The following is a 15,456-nucleotide window of genomic DNA, read 5'->3' as shown; positions in this document are numbered from 1 at the left end:
TAGATAGATAGATAGATAGATAGATAGATAGATAGATAGATAGATAGATAGATAGATAGATAGATAGATAGATAGATGGATGGATGGATGAGAGACAGATTGCTAGATGATATCTGGTTAGAAAGGTAGATAGATGATAGAAGAATATATAGATGGCAGAGAGATAGATTATTTTCATGCACACACATCTACACACATGCCTTTCCAAAGGCATCTAGCCAGGTTATATGAGGGTGGTTTGAAGGGAAAGGGAGAGACAACCCCATTGTGTCCCAGCAGGTATTTTACAGTCAGAAGGGGATGAATAAATATTGTCCTGAGGAAGAGATGCCAAGGCTCTGCTACTTTCCATGGGAATTAAAGGACAATATCAGGTCATCTGTGAATTAAAAGGGATTGCGAATTGTAGAAGAAACCAAACCTTCTCATTTCACTTTCCACTTCCTCCCTGGATGGCTTTGCAGTTATTTTTAGTCTATTCTTTTGAGATCTTTCTCACTAAGCTGAAGAGGGCTAGAGAGGTGGTATGTTCATGGCAAAAGTACATGTCATTCTAAAGCTCATAAAGAGACCTTTCCCACTGCCACTACTTTGTGTAACAGGGAAAGAATGCAAGGATCACCAGCCATGTTCCAGAACAAAAACAGGGTTAGGGTGGAGGGAGGAAGGGTAGTGACTATCAAAATGTTCTTGGTGTTAGCTGCAGGCAAGACCAAAGCATTATTTGTCTTCCTTTTGGCCTCCTCTCATGTCGTTTTCTGTGCCCCTCTCCCATCTATCTCTGTACCACCCATCTCTCTCTTAATCCACATGCAACCAGAGTTCTCATGATGCCCTGACTGCCAAAGGGCTTCACTATAGTGAATAGTAATTTTGAAGTGTGGGCATTTAGTAGGAGGACGGGTCTGGACATAACCCATCCTCCTACTAAATGCCCACACTTCAAGATTACTCTTCCATTCCCCCTAGTTTTTCTATTTTTGAAAAACTAGTATTGTTTGAAGGAAAGCTGTCTGATTTTATTAACTCACTTCAGTGGGTATGAATGATTAGTAGGTCTCAGTATCCCAGAGGTATTTGACTTTTTTAAAAAGTAAAGAAGTAAAAGCAATGAGTATAGACTGCTCTTTCAAGAAACTTGGTGGTGAGAGGAGTAATGACGATCATAGCAATTACAATAATAGTAATGACAACACTGATATTATAGATGCAGAAGATACCAAATATTCCCTCTATGTTGTGTTGTTCATCCTTCATATTTAAAGAGGACCAATGAATGACATCAGGAGTGATGTCTTGGCTTGCACATTAATTGGATTTAAGTGAGGCAGAGTTGCACAAAGCCATCAGCCTCAGTCTGTTTTCCAGAGTCATCAAAGTCCAGTGGCAAGATGCAAGTCAAAATGAGTGGCAATGGCCCAGGGTGCAGTGGATGACCTTGGTGTCTTCAATGTCTGACCAAGCTCTAAGCACCCTCTACATTACCACCTGAGTATAACCATTTGAAGCTTCTAGACACTAGTAGTGGTATTTATATTCATACTCTAGTCTTGTTTTTCATACTTACCTTCCGGGTAATGAGTCCCCAAAAGCATTTGGGTAAGGATAGGTACAGATCCCTAGTGGGTTGGATTTGCCCTGATTTATGGGAACATGGACAAAGTGAGTAGGACTGGCACTAAGTGGAAGTTGACGTGGGCTTTCCGGCCCTGTAAATGGTTCTAGGTCCAAGTATCTTCCCATTTGGGAACATTAGCAATGAGGAGAGAGCCCTAACTGAGGTTACATCTGAATGACGTAGTTTTGAGTGGCCTTTAGTCAGTGGTGTGCTGGTAATGTTTGATAATCAGATCTCAGAGGGAGAAGGGGGAGAATGTACATGACACACAAGTTATTAACATTTTCTTCATTACTTTCTTAAGGATGAACAATCAGCAAAACAAAAAATCAATCCCTGATTTAAAATATTTGTTGATTTCTGGGATGTGAATGTAAACAGACATCTTGGAGTGACAGCAGAGCTTGTGAGTGGGTCAAAAATGTTTTTTCTTTGCCTTTAATGTTGGTTTTTTTCCCCCGTCATCTGGATCATTTGTTCAATGCTGAGGATAATTGTCGTGTGGTCAGGGACCACTTTTTTCTTTGACTTTTTTTACTCCAGTGCCAGCATTGGGTTTTGTACTTCATAGGTAATTAATATGTTTGTCATATCATATTGTCAAAATGGGGTAATATTTTATCCTCTTAGCTTAATTCAAGGAGGAAAAGTGGAGGACCAGGGGGTAGACCAGGAGAGGGTGGGAAGAGGGTGCGTCCTTGAATGCAAGGAAGAGAGAATCAAAGGGTATTTTTATTGCTAAAAGACTTTTGAAAATCATTTGCAACGGTAAGAAAGATCTGACCCAGGAGTTATACCATTTGAAATGCCCCCTTCTCCAGGAAGTCTTTCTTTAATGCCTTCAATTTCCCCTCTTGTTCTTCACATGACCCTTTGCTTGCTTCTCCATCATACACTTACCATGTTATTTTTCATAGATTGTAAACTTCAGAAGGGCAGGCATCATGGGTGGCATGGGACTGAGATCCAGAGGGCACTTTAGAGATCACCTGGTTCAACCTTGGCATTTTATAGGTGAAAAAACCAGGACTCAGAGAGGTATGAGGCGATTGCCAATCCCTCTTGTCATCTGAACCTTTTTTTATCTCAGTGCTGATCACAGTAACCTCCAAAACAGGGGCTTAACAAATTTCTGTTGAATTTAGTTGAGATACAGTGACGACCTTAATGCAAGGAGGAAATTCAGCTTTTGGGAATTATGGGAACTTGGTGAGATAGAGCTCATGATTCATAAAAGGAATATGGCTAGGGGAAAATATACTTTGTTCAAAATAGATAAAAGGACAAAATAGATTAAAGGATTGGTGTGTTGCCAACATATATAAACCAATGAACAAGGACTTATTAAGCATCTACTATGTGCCAGACAGTACTAGGCACACTGGGGATATAAGTATAAAAATAAAACAATATCAAATTGCAAGGAACTTACATTTTAATGGGAGAAACAATAAGGACCTATATTAGTATATGTAGAACAAATATAAAGAGAACAAATATAAATAAATAGGAAGTAGTTAAATGCAAGGTAGTTTGGAAGAGAGGGCACTAACAGCTGGGGGGATCAGAAAATGCTTTGAGTAGAAGGCACTTAAGCTGAATCTTGAAGGAAGAGGGGAATTTTTTGAAACACAGGTGAAGATGAAGTGAATTCCAGGCATGGAAGACAGAAGTTTCAAGGCCCAGAGATAGGACAAGTGACTGAGGAACTGAAATGTCAGTTTGCCTTTGATCACAGAGCAAAGAAAGGGTTGTCCAAAAGAAAGTTATGTCCAACAAGACTTCTGGAAAAGTAGATTGGGGCCAGGTTATGAAGGACTTTAAAAGCTAAACAGAAAAGTTTACATTTTATCTATTCTAGAGGCAGTAGGGAGTCTTTGGAGTTTATTGAATAAGGGAATGACATGGTCAGATCACAATTAAGAAAATTCACTTTGGCAGCAGTATGTAGAATGAACTGGAATGAGAGAGACTCAAGACAAGGAGGCCAGTCAGGAGGCTGCCACCATAATCTAGGTGAGAGCTGATGTGGGCCTGAATGAAGGTGGTAGTTGTATGAGTAAAGAGAAGGGGTCAGGTGTGAGAGATGTTATGGAAGCAGAATGAATAAAATTTAGCAATTTGTGGTTTGTGGGATAAGGAGTTGAAGACATACTAGCTTTGAATTTCAGAGACTGGAAAACTTGTGCCTTCAGCAAAAAATTTGTTGGAAAATTTGGAAGATAAGTAGGTTTGGAGGGAAAGAGTGTGGGTTTAGTATATATTGAATTTGAGATGTCTCCAGGACATCTAGTCTGAAATGTCCAGTGGTCAATTGGTGATATGGGACTCTAGTTCAAGAAAGATACTGCAGTCAAATATTTAGATATATGAGTTATCTGCATAGAGATGATAATCAAACCTGTGGGAAATAAGGTTAAAGAGTGAGTGTAAAAAGAGAAGAGAAGGTTTAAGATAAAACTTTGAGGAACATCTACTGATAGGCGGCATGATATGGACAATGAGCCAGCAAAAGAGACTGAGAAGAACAGTCAGAAAGATAAAAGTGGATGTACCCATATAAGAAAACCCATAATCAAAAGAGAGAAGCATGTCAGAGAGTATTTGGGTGAGGATGAATGGAATGATATTGTTGTACTATAGACCAGAGGTGGCAAACTTAAATAGAAATGGAAACAATCAGTCTATGCATAAGGAGTCCCTGTGGATAGCATATTGACTTAGTTTTAAAATGTAGTATTATCTATGTTTTATTGTATTTTTATGCATTTTAAAAACTATTTCCCATTTACATTAATGTGGTTTGGGCTACACAGCCATATGTTGGACACTTTTGCAATAGACTAGCTGGTCAGACAGAGATAATAGATGATGAGTTTGGAAAACATAACAGAACTATAATAGGAAGACAGAGTAAGAATGGGGAACTTTAAATATCTATATATTTCTTGGAAATGTCTCAATGTTAAAGAGAGCAACTAAACAAGTTTTTGATTTGGCATAATGATAATGTTGATCTTCTAAAACTAGAGGAAACAAGAAGAGAACTTGCCATTTTAGGCTATGGGAAGCTGGGTGGTGCAGTGGATAGAGTGCCAGGCCTGGAGTCAGGAAGACTCATCTTCGTGAGTTTAAATCTGGCCTCAGACATGTACTAGCTATGTGACCCTAGGCTAGTCACTTAATCCTGTTTGCCTCAGTTTCCTCACCTAAAATGAGCTGGAGAAGGAAATATTAAAATCACTCCAGTTCCTTTGCCAAGAAAACTCCAAATGGGGTCATGAAAAGTCAGACTAAAAATGACCGAAAAACAACAACATTCTGGACTACCTTCTGGCTAATAATATAATAAAAGTTATTGAATTAGAAATGATGGGAAGCTTGGCAGAATTTGTGATAAATATGGGAAAAAATTGGGCACAGTCTGACACACACATTAGATATCGGGGATAGTGAATTTTAAAGCCTGCTTAGGAAGGATAATTAAGATCCCATGGCCTAAAAGTTGATTCCAGAGGGATGGAAGACTCTTATGAACAAAATTCTGATGACACAAGTGTAAATTACTCCAAAGAGGAATAAAAGGAGTTACCAAAATGACATGTGCATACACAGGAAATTCATCAGCCAACTGATTTTTTAAGGATGTAGCCAAAAGACAGAAGCGAGGGCACCTAAGGCGAGGCAAGTACAAAACATTGCATGTTTCTTTAATCATGGAGGCAGGAACACAGTAGCTCAGAAGAGGCTGAGGCTAGAGTGAATGGGTAAAAGAAGACAAAGGGCTTTTGAAGATATGTTGGAAACAAGAGAACGATAAAAAATGAGACAGAACGGCTGCTTGCAGGTAGATAAGAAGAAGAATACTCAACTATTATTTTGTTTCTGTTTTATCAACCAAGTAGAGTAGTTTTCACAGTAGGAAGTACAGAATAAAAATGATTAACATAGAATTAAACACCAGGATAAACAAGGAGATGGTGATAGAGGACCTAACTGCTCTCAGTGACTTCAAGTCACAATAGATCCCAGAGTACCAAAAAGACTTGTGAATGGCATTGCTTAGCCAAAACTTTTGACCTTTGAAAAATCAGAGAAAATAAGAGAAATGGTATAGACTTGGAGCCATGAAACGTTTTCCTAAAATTTTTAAAAGGAACAAAAGTAGATTCTATGAACTATACATCAATGAGATTGTCTTTTATTTCTGGGGAAAATATAGAATCAAATATATGGTTTGTGAGAACTTAGAAACAAAGGACAAACTTCTAAGAGTAAGCATGGGTTTATCAAGAAGAGTTCATGATATATAGACCTCATTTCCTTTTTTGACATGGTAGGGAACATGAGATTTTGATGCAAAGGCCACAGGCATAATGGACCTGAATTTGGCAAGGCATTTCACAAAAGCCTAAAAGCATCTCTGTGAACAAGCAAAGATATGTGGGCTAGATGATTTACAGCAAGAGATTTGGAAATGGTTAAATGACTAGAACCTACAAAATGAGACTACATAGGAGGTTATTGCAATAGTTCAGGCAAGAGGTGATAGAGGCCTAGATTACTAGCTATGTGAGTCAAGAAAAGGGGATATAGAAGAGAGATATTATGGAAATAGAAACAAGATTTGGTGACGATATGTGGCGAGAATGAGAGTACGTGGTCAAAAATGACACTGAGATTATATGCTGGGTGACTAGAATGATAATAATGCCCTTGATACTAAAAGAGAGATTCAGACAGGGGTGGGATTTCAGAAAGAAAGATAATGAGTTGTTTTGGATATACTGAATATCAGATGCCTACAGGATATCCAGTTCAAAATACCCAAGTATTTGAAAGACTGTGAAGAAGAATTAGACTTATTTTGTTTGGCTTTGCAATGGGTAGATTTTCAGAGAGGCAGATTTAGGCCATATGTTAAAAAAACAAAACAAAACAAAAACACCTTTTTTCCCCCAATAAGTACAGCTATCCAAAAGTGGAATGATTTGCCTCAGGAGGTGGTGAGTTCCCATTACTGGAGATCTTCAAGATGAGATCAAACTTGTGAATAATTACCATTTGTCACAGTGTTGCAGAAGACATTTCAGTTCAGGCAAGGGCTAGAATCAAATAGTTGAATAGAGTACCAAAGTACTCTTTGTGATTTCAAGTCACAATAGATCCCAGAGTACCAAAAAGACAAAAAAGAGTACCCTTCCAATTCTGAAATTCGGTGAAGCTATGATCTTCCAAATAACATTGATTTTATAATTTCCTGGAATCCAGGTTCACAGCCCACTTTTAGGAGAGGAATAGGAGAGAAATGATTTCTCAGAGAAAAAATTATGTATGGTATCGTGCAACTGTTTTTGCCCAAGTAAAGCAATTTCTCACTCTGAATTCTGATGTTAAGGATGACACATTAAGATGTTTCTGAACAGATGTCAAAAGATTATCATGTTCTTAGGGATTCAGATGCATTACAAAAAGAAAAATATATAAGAACCTTTCTTCCTCCCTCTCATCTGATTTTGTGCCCAATCACAAAGTGCCTAAAGGCCTCCTTTCTGACAGCCGCCAAAATAGAATTCAACATTTTTACAAGGATACTTTACCCTGAAGGAAAGAAGGCTTGGAGAGGGGAGAGAGAAAGTGATGGGTGTCTTCAAATATTTAAAGGGTTGTCATATGCTAGAGAGGAAAAACTTATTTCGTATTGTGCCAGAGGACAAGACTAGGACTAAAAGAGGCAGATTTGAGTTTTGTATAAGATAACTTTTCCTTGTGTAATGTGGCTTGTTCACATTATGCTTTTAATTAGAACTACCTGATAATATAACTGTCTGCCTTAAGGGGTAGCGAGACTCCCCATTGTTGGCTATGTTCAAGGAGAGGCTGGACACACATCTGTCAGGGACCTGTAGACAGAATTCCTATATGCGGATGGCAGCAAAGTAGAATAAGCTGTCCTTCAAGGTCCCCTCTGACTTAAATTTATGGTTCTGGGGTATAAATTTTACTGGAACAACTAGAATGAGCTCCTAGCTTATGGCCTTCCCGTCCTTTCCTTATCTACCATTTCACAAAGCTCTGCATTGTTGAGAAGATGGAGTTTTGATAGGTTAAATCAATCACCCAGCAAGTCACAAAATAAATATGTATTCTATAGACATATAACCATGACAAACAGAGGCTGCAGGAGGCCAGCTTAAATTCTATTAGGCAGTTGTTCCTTTAGTGATTCTAAACTGGCTTTTCCTTTTAAACAAAGCTAGGCCAACAGTAAGTGGTGTGGTGGGTTGCTTGCCATTGACCAAATTAGTCTTGTCTTCAAACATTAACTCATTATTTATCTCTCTCCCCAAGAATGGTATGCTTTGGAAGACAAGCATTCTGCACTGGAATGTGACCTTGGCCATTCTCTTCCAGTAAGGAAAAATGCCATCCCTATGAGGTTACCATTTACTGATGGAAAAGAAAGAATAAGTGGCAGACTTCAAAATCATTTGAGAAGAAAATCCGTATATGTCAAATACTAAAGAATCTTTTGTATTTCATTTTGAAATATTTCATTCTTTGCATTGCTTCTGATCTCCTAGAATCTTACTGCAAAGTTTCCTCTGCCACTCAGAAGGCAGGGAATGGAGGTGAAGAGGTCTGCCCTCAAGCTGACCTGGGACCTCAGTCAACAGGCAAATACACACTCCATTGTGAATGTCTCTGCATTGTCTCTGCACTGCTCCTGCGGTCTCCAGCGCTGAAGGAGGAAGAGAAAAGACAAAAATGGCCCTCGTGACACCTTTGGTTGGCTTTGCTTGGAAAGGTACAGCAGCATATTCACGAAGATCTTGAACAGTAAAAGTCAGAGAGGGTTAATTTTCAATAGTGTTGTCAAGATTAGTAACTGCCCACATGTGTATGGGGCAGCTAGGCCTGAAGTCAGGAAGACTCATCTTCCTGAATTGAAATCTGGCCTCAGACACTTACTAGCTGTGTGATCCTGGGCAAGTCACTTAACCCTGTTTGCCTCAGTTTCCTCATCTGTAAAATGAGTTGGAAGAGGAAATGACAAACCACTCCGGTGTCTCCTCCAAGAAAACCCCAAATGGGGTCATGAAGAGTCAGACACAACTGAACACAACAACAATAAAGGAAATATAGAGTACCTGATTGGGCCCATCGCCTCTTCCTGCCTCACAATGACCACATAGACCAGGAGCTGATCCTTGGTGCTAACTCTCAAAAGGCTTATTTTTTTCTCTTTGGTTCTCTGCTCACATCTCAATGTAAAATTCCAGGGAAATCTCAATAAAGCTTTGGTATGGCTCCTGCCTAGTTTTCCTCAAATGTAGGTAACAAGGCCACCAAGTCCCTGATTAAGGAAGAAAAGAAATACAAACAAAAAAGGCAACCCAGCCTCAGGCTCTTCAAGGCTGTGTAGGGACCCACAGCCGTATGTGAAAGGTGGCCATAGGTGGGATGGAAAGAAGTGCCCCCTCCATAAGGAGGGAGGTAAGAGAGAGGAAGGGGTTGGGGGGAAAGACAGAGAGGGAGAGGAAGAAAAGAGAGAGGGATAAGGAGAGAGTGTGAGAGGGAGTAGAAGAGGGAGGAGGAAAGGGAGGGGGGAGAGAGGTGGAGAAGGAGAGAGAGAGAAAGAAAGAGGAGAGAAGGAGAGTGAGGAGAGAGAGAGACAGAGAAAGAGACAGAGAGAGAGACAGCAGAGAGAGACACAGAGAGAGAGAGATGGAGTTGCAAGGCTGCATTCTACATCGTCCAGAGAGAGACAGAAAGAACACCAGTGGCCATTACTGCTTTTAAGATCTCTGAGTCAGTAACTCTTTCTGCTTTAATGGTCCATCCTCTAGGACGCATGCTGTTGTCATGGGGCCCAAGGGATTTTTGTCTCATTGCAAAGTGCCAAGTCTTTCAGCATTGGGCCAGCATACATGGCCCTTATGAAAGGGACAGGGCAAATGTGTCACCAGTAGAGGCCCAGTTCCTAAAACAGTGTATGCAGAACTGGAAAGGTCCCAGCTCCCAGTTTCTGCACAGAGTGTACTCCTCAAGTTAGTTATGGAGTTTATATTGACTTTCTCCCAATTACACTCATAACATATACACAAGCATGTTGGAAGTAAAACTGTTATCCAAATACAAGGGTAGCAGCATTATTTCTGTGGTTGTCCAAATGACACCGAGATGTACAATATAACTTAGCATGTTTTGATGAGTAAAACAGGGTGTCTAGTTATTAGAACATTGTTATCAGTAGATGTTATTATTAATACAAAATCAATAGGGGCAGGCCCCTAGGTTTTGATAGACCTTTTGTTAAACTTAGTCATGAAATCCTTTGACTTCTAAAGAATGGCCATGTTTTGGGGGTCTTTGAGGAAACAACTGTTTCAAAACTATTCTGTTTAAAAGTGCTTTAAAACATATGTTCTGGAAAAAAGATATGACCCTGCCAGGAATCAGGTACAGAAGGAGGTAGGAGCCTTCCAGGGTGGTTAATGGATAATCTTAAGTAACTTAATGCAAATTAGCTTTCATACCAGCTGTGGGGGTCAGAGAGATTTAGGCAGAGTTAGACAGGCTGCTTGCCAAAGAAACCTCCTGATTGGAAAAGGGTAGTCATGTGCTGGACACCTACACACTCCATTGCCATGAGCGCCCTTTATTGTTTTCTTTCTGCTTTGCCAACAAGAGCAAACAAGGAAAACTGAAGGGGGCATGTCAGCCAAACCATGTGGAACAAAACCAAGTTTCTCCTTCTGCAAAGAACATATAGGTGAGTCACAATGAGTAAGGATAAGGAAAAGTAAACAATCAGTTGTGAGCAGGTCCCAGAGTATTATTACTGACTCTCATAGAGACAGAAGGGATAAAAATCACATATGGGCAAAATATGTCAATCCAGACATCCGAGGTGAGCCCCTCAGGGCAATCGATGTTCATCCTGAAGGCCTTGGGATGCTGTGGGACACCCGACTACAGCACAAGTTTTTAACCTTTTGGGTATTATGGGTCTCTTTCGTAGTCTGATGAAGACTCTGGACCCCTTCCTCAGAATGTTTTTCAATGCATAAAATAAAATACCTAGTATTGTTAAATTTAAAAACAGTTTTCAAAATATTTTAAAAAAATATCAAGTTTGTGGGCCACCATGTTAAGAGCCCTCATCCTAGGGAAATATAGCCTGATGAAACTACACAGGTATTTTTGCCCTTTTCACATATTCAATCACTAGTAATCAATTCCTCCTTTCTTTTTTTTTCTTTTTTTAAAAAATTATTTTTATTTTTAATTTATGGAATAAAACAATTATTTCCATAACATAGTATAATAAAAGATGATTCACATGAAAATGCAAATCTACTATGTACAACTTGTTATTACTTTTAAATATACAACAAAGTTATCATGTAAATTTCCTTTTTTTTAACATTCCCCACCCCCACCCTTGAGATGGCCACAATCAGACACAAATATGTATATATGTGTATATATATATATATATATACACACACACACAAATACATACATATATATGTATATCTATACATACACACACATATATACATACACACAATTATTCTATTAAAATAAAACAATTCTTCCTTTCAAGCTGATTTTTCTTAGGTATTGTAGGTCTGGAAGCAACATGATAAAATTAATTAAAATTTTATAAGAACAAAGTGTCTTCAGGCAAGAAATCAAATAATCTTAGAGGTAGATAGTATTTCAGAGGTGAGCTAGTTCAACCCAAGTCTGAACAAGGTATGTCTTCCTTGACAAGTAGTCATTTGGCCTCCACAGCTGCCTTAAGAAGTTGTCATCCAGTGTCTTGTTGAAAACTTCAGATGAAGAGGAATTCACTACCAGATGAGGAAGTCTATTTCATTTTTATGTAAGTCTAGACAGCTAGCTTCCTCCAAGGCTCATTGAACATACCACCTCCCCACCCCCATAAGAGGCCTAAGCATTCCAAAGCTGTTAATGTCCCTCACCTTAAATCTATTGAATTTATTTTGTGTGTATTTCTCTGTGTATCCATTGTTTCTGCCTACCTTCATACATGTGCCCAAGTCAGTAAATCACACCTACTATGTGCTAAGCACTATGCTAAGCTTCTTGAGGGCAAGATTTTGTTTCTTTCTTTCTCTTTCTTTCTTTCTTTCTTTCTTTCTGTCTGTCTGTCTGTCTGTCTGTCTATATAGTTCCAAGCCTAGAACTGTACTTGGCAAATAGTAGACTTAATAAATTTGTTCATTAAACTATTGAATTCTTTCTTATATTGACATCTGCTCCCTGTAATTTTCATATCTAAGTCCTGGTCCTGTCTCTGGCAATTTCAATAAGTTTGGTACTACCCACAAGTTAACCCTGACCAGAGAGTCCAATTAAGAGGAGTTAGAGGCAATTTGCCTTCAAAGGGGTCACTTTGACATTTATCAACTAGTTGAATCACATACCACTGAGCAGAGTAACTTTCACTTCTTCAGATCCTCTGATCCAACTCCCATTAATTCTTGCTATTCCTGTTATTTAAATGTCCTTCATCATACTAATAAAAATTGATATTCAAGGCCATTCCAATCTGATTCCCTTATTAAAAGCTTTCTGGTGACTTCTTCATACCCCTGAGAGAGCCACTGTGACCCTGAGTTCACCTTGAAGTCAATTAGTCAGTCCATCAACAAAACATTTATTAAGTTCATAACCTAGGGATAGAAGGAAAAGCAAAAACAGTTCCAGTATTCAAGGAACCTACCTTCTGTGGGCTAGACAAGAGGTAAATAAGTGGTAAAAGCAAGCTATAGACAGAGGAGCTGAAAGGTAATGGGAGAAGGGAAGGTACTAACAGCTTGTGGGACCAGGGAAGGCCTCCTAGCAAAGATGACATTTGAGCTGAATCTTGAGGAATTCAGAAGAGTCAAGAGGCCAAGTCAGGGAGAGAGGGCATTCCAGGCCCAGGTCATCATCACTGGTGAGGCATAGAATCAGGAGATGCAGTCACGAGTTAGAGCAGCTGTTCTCAAACCTTTTGGTGTCAGGACCCCTTTACTTTCTTAAAAATTATTTAGGATCTCCAAATAACTTTTGTTTATGCGGGACATATTGATATTTACAGTATTATAAATTAAAATGTATTAATATTATGATGAAAATAGTTGTGACTTCACAAACCACTCCCCCTACACACACAATAGGACCTCAGAGTTCCCCAGGGACACTAGATCATACTGTGAGAACCGCTGAGTAAGAGAAACAACAAGTCAACCAGTGTAGATGGATTGTAAAATGCATAAGAAGGCTAGAAAGATGGGAAGGAGCCAAGTTATAAAGTCTATAAATCCACGGAAAGAGTGATATAGAAGCTGAGATCCAGATGAAGAAACAACAACAAAATTAACACCTGAACCTTACAACTTCACTAGTTTAGTTCAATACTCATTTCTTTATGAGGACTTTTTTATTTGTTACATTTTTCAAACTCCACAGGGTATGAAAGCTCAGGTCAGGCCCAGGACAATTGAGCTCTTCTATCTACCTTGTGTGTATCAGTGAAGGTTGATCGTGATGGACATCTAGGGCAACCTTAGCCAACAGAACTTACAAAGTGAATGCCCTGGAGGACTCCACTATAATCAGGATTATCCCTGTTTTATGGATGAGAAAACTGAGGTTCGGAGAAGTCAAATGGCTGCCCAGGGTTGAAGTGTTAAAGTCAGAATTTGAACAAAATTCTTCTGGATTCCAGGTCCAGCATTCTATCCAATACAACACATGGTCTTTTGTAACCCAGATTTTTAGAGCTGGAAGAGACTTCAGGGAGGATAATTTGGTCTAGCTCCTTAATTTTACAGATGTGGAAACTGAGGACCAGAGGGATTAAATGACTCACCCTGACTCACACTATTTACCATTCTGAGATTCTGGGGAGTGGGAGGTAAGGGGAAACACTCTTATTGCGTTGGAGAAAGTACAAAGCTCTTGTGTCCTAGCAAGTCTCACTCTGAATCCTCAGAAGAGAATAGAAGGAAAACCAGAAAGAATCAGAGACAAGTAGGACAGTTTGGGAAGTTAATATATTTTTATATATTTAAAAGAAAAGTTATAAATAATGGAAGTATGCAGTTTCATATTCATCCTCTTATTCTGTTATGCTACATATACCGAGGCCAATCATTTTGTTTGATGTTTGTTCAGCTCAAATTAAAAAAAATAAAGAAAAAGTGGGGGTGGGTGAGAGGGTTGAAGAAGTTACAGTGTGAACACAGGGCTGTAGTGAGAAGTAATCACTAAAAGACACCACCTGTCTAAGGGAGCAATAAGGGAACTCCAAGATTCTCACTGTATTTTACACATTGAACACTCATTCTATTGAATTTGCCAGATATTCCCTATTTCCTTTTATGTTTAAAGCTAGCTTGCCTGTGCCATTCGCTCTCTAAGCACAGGCTCTAGGGCAGTGGCCCCATTGTGCAAAGTCTGGGTGCCATCCCAATAGAAACCATGTGTATCTTCAAGAAATCAGTATGAACTGTTGAGATAACTAGGGGCTATAACCAAGTTTGGCTTGGAACCATATTGACACTTCTTCCCATCCACTCCTATGGTCCTTTTATAGCGATCACAGCAATGCTTAGCCTCTCCTTATCCAGACCTCCCTCTCCACTCTTTCTCGTGATCAAAATGGACTCATTCTGGGTCCCATTCCCTCTTAACAAGCAGCCATAGCTGGAAAACAATCCAATAAGTAAATCTTCTCCCTGATGCTAGCCCCCTGCTTGTAAACCTATGGCTCGCCATGACCTGAAGCAATCCTATTAAATATGAAAGCCCTATATTAATGTTGAAAGATTTCACAGAGTCCTACTTGAGAGTAGTTGTAATGTTAATATCTTCATTTGAGAAAATAGACATTAGGCTACTATGAATTTAATAAAGCTTCTTCATGATTTTGTATTTGATTCATCACAAGTATCTACTGTTCATATACATGTATTTCCCTCTCTAGGCTACACGCACACACACACACACACACACAGACACACACACATTCTCTCACAGATCGGGCCCCCAGGAAGAATTACTACTTCAGCGTCAATGTACTCTGTGGGATCATACTCCTAACACCATATAGCTCAAGAGCCTGTATTGGTGTATTCCCTTAAACACAGTTTCTTTCCTGTGCAGCTTGCTCAGCTGGTCTCCCCAGGGCTGTGTCTCTCCATAGCTGAGCTTAACTCCACAGAGGGTCTTTCTGGGACTAATTTCTGCCAGCTGCAGTTGCTCCAGAACAATATGCCATTGACAAAGAGGGAAAGGGGTAAGAAAGAAAATCCCTCCTCTTCCTCACTTCACTTTGTAAGACAGGGAAGGGAAAATGCAAAGGAGAATTGCCCCTCAAGATCTGAGTTCTTTCTCTATAACTTACATTCTTCTCAATTGCCAGGAATGACTGCCTTCTCTTGACTAGCAGATCACCATTATGACTAACTCCAGAATTGGTAAGCCTTTTTTTTTTTTTTTTTTTGGCTAGGCAATGGGGTTAAGTGACTTACTCGGTGTCACACAGCTAGTGAGTGTTATATGTCTGAGGCCGGATTTGAACTCAGGTCCTTCCGACTTTAGGGCCGGTTCTCTGTCAACTGTGCCACCTAGCTGCCTCATGGTAAGCCTTCTTTTTAAAGGCTACCAGTGGTGCAGCTGACCCTTCAGCCAGCCAATAGCTAACTGTTTTATAATTCTATAAAATTTGATTGTTCTTCATAACTCCTAAGGAACAAAGAAGTGTAAATACATTTTTATATTTCCCTTTGTACCTCCTTTGCACTCTCCCCCCA

The sequence above is a fragment of the Vombatus ursinus genome, unplaced genomic scaffold (genome assembly GCF_900497805.2).
Source record: "Vombatus ursinus unplaced genomic scaffold, bare-nosed wombat genome assembly UNPS02014772.1, whole genome shotgun sequence".
NCBI lineage: Eukaryota > Metazoa > Chordata > Mammalia > Diprotodontia > Vombatidae > Vombatus > Vombatus ursinus.
This window is presented reverse-complemented; position numbering follows the sequence as displayed.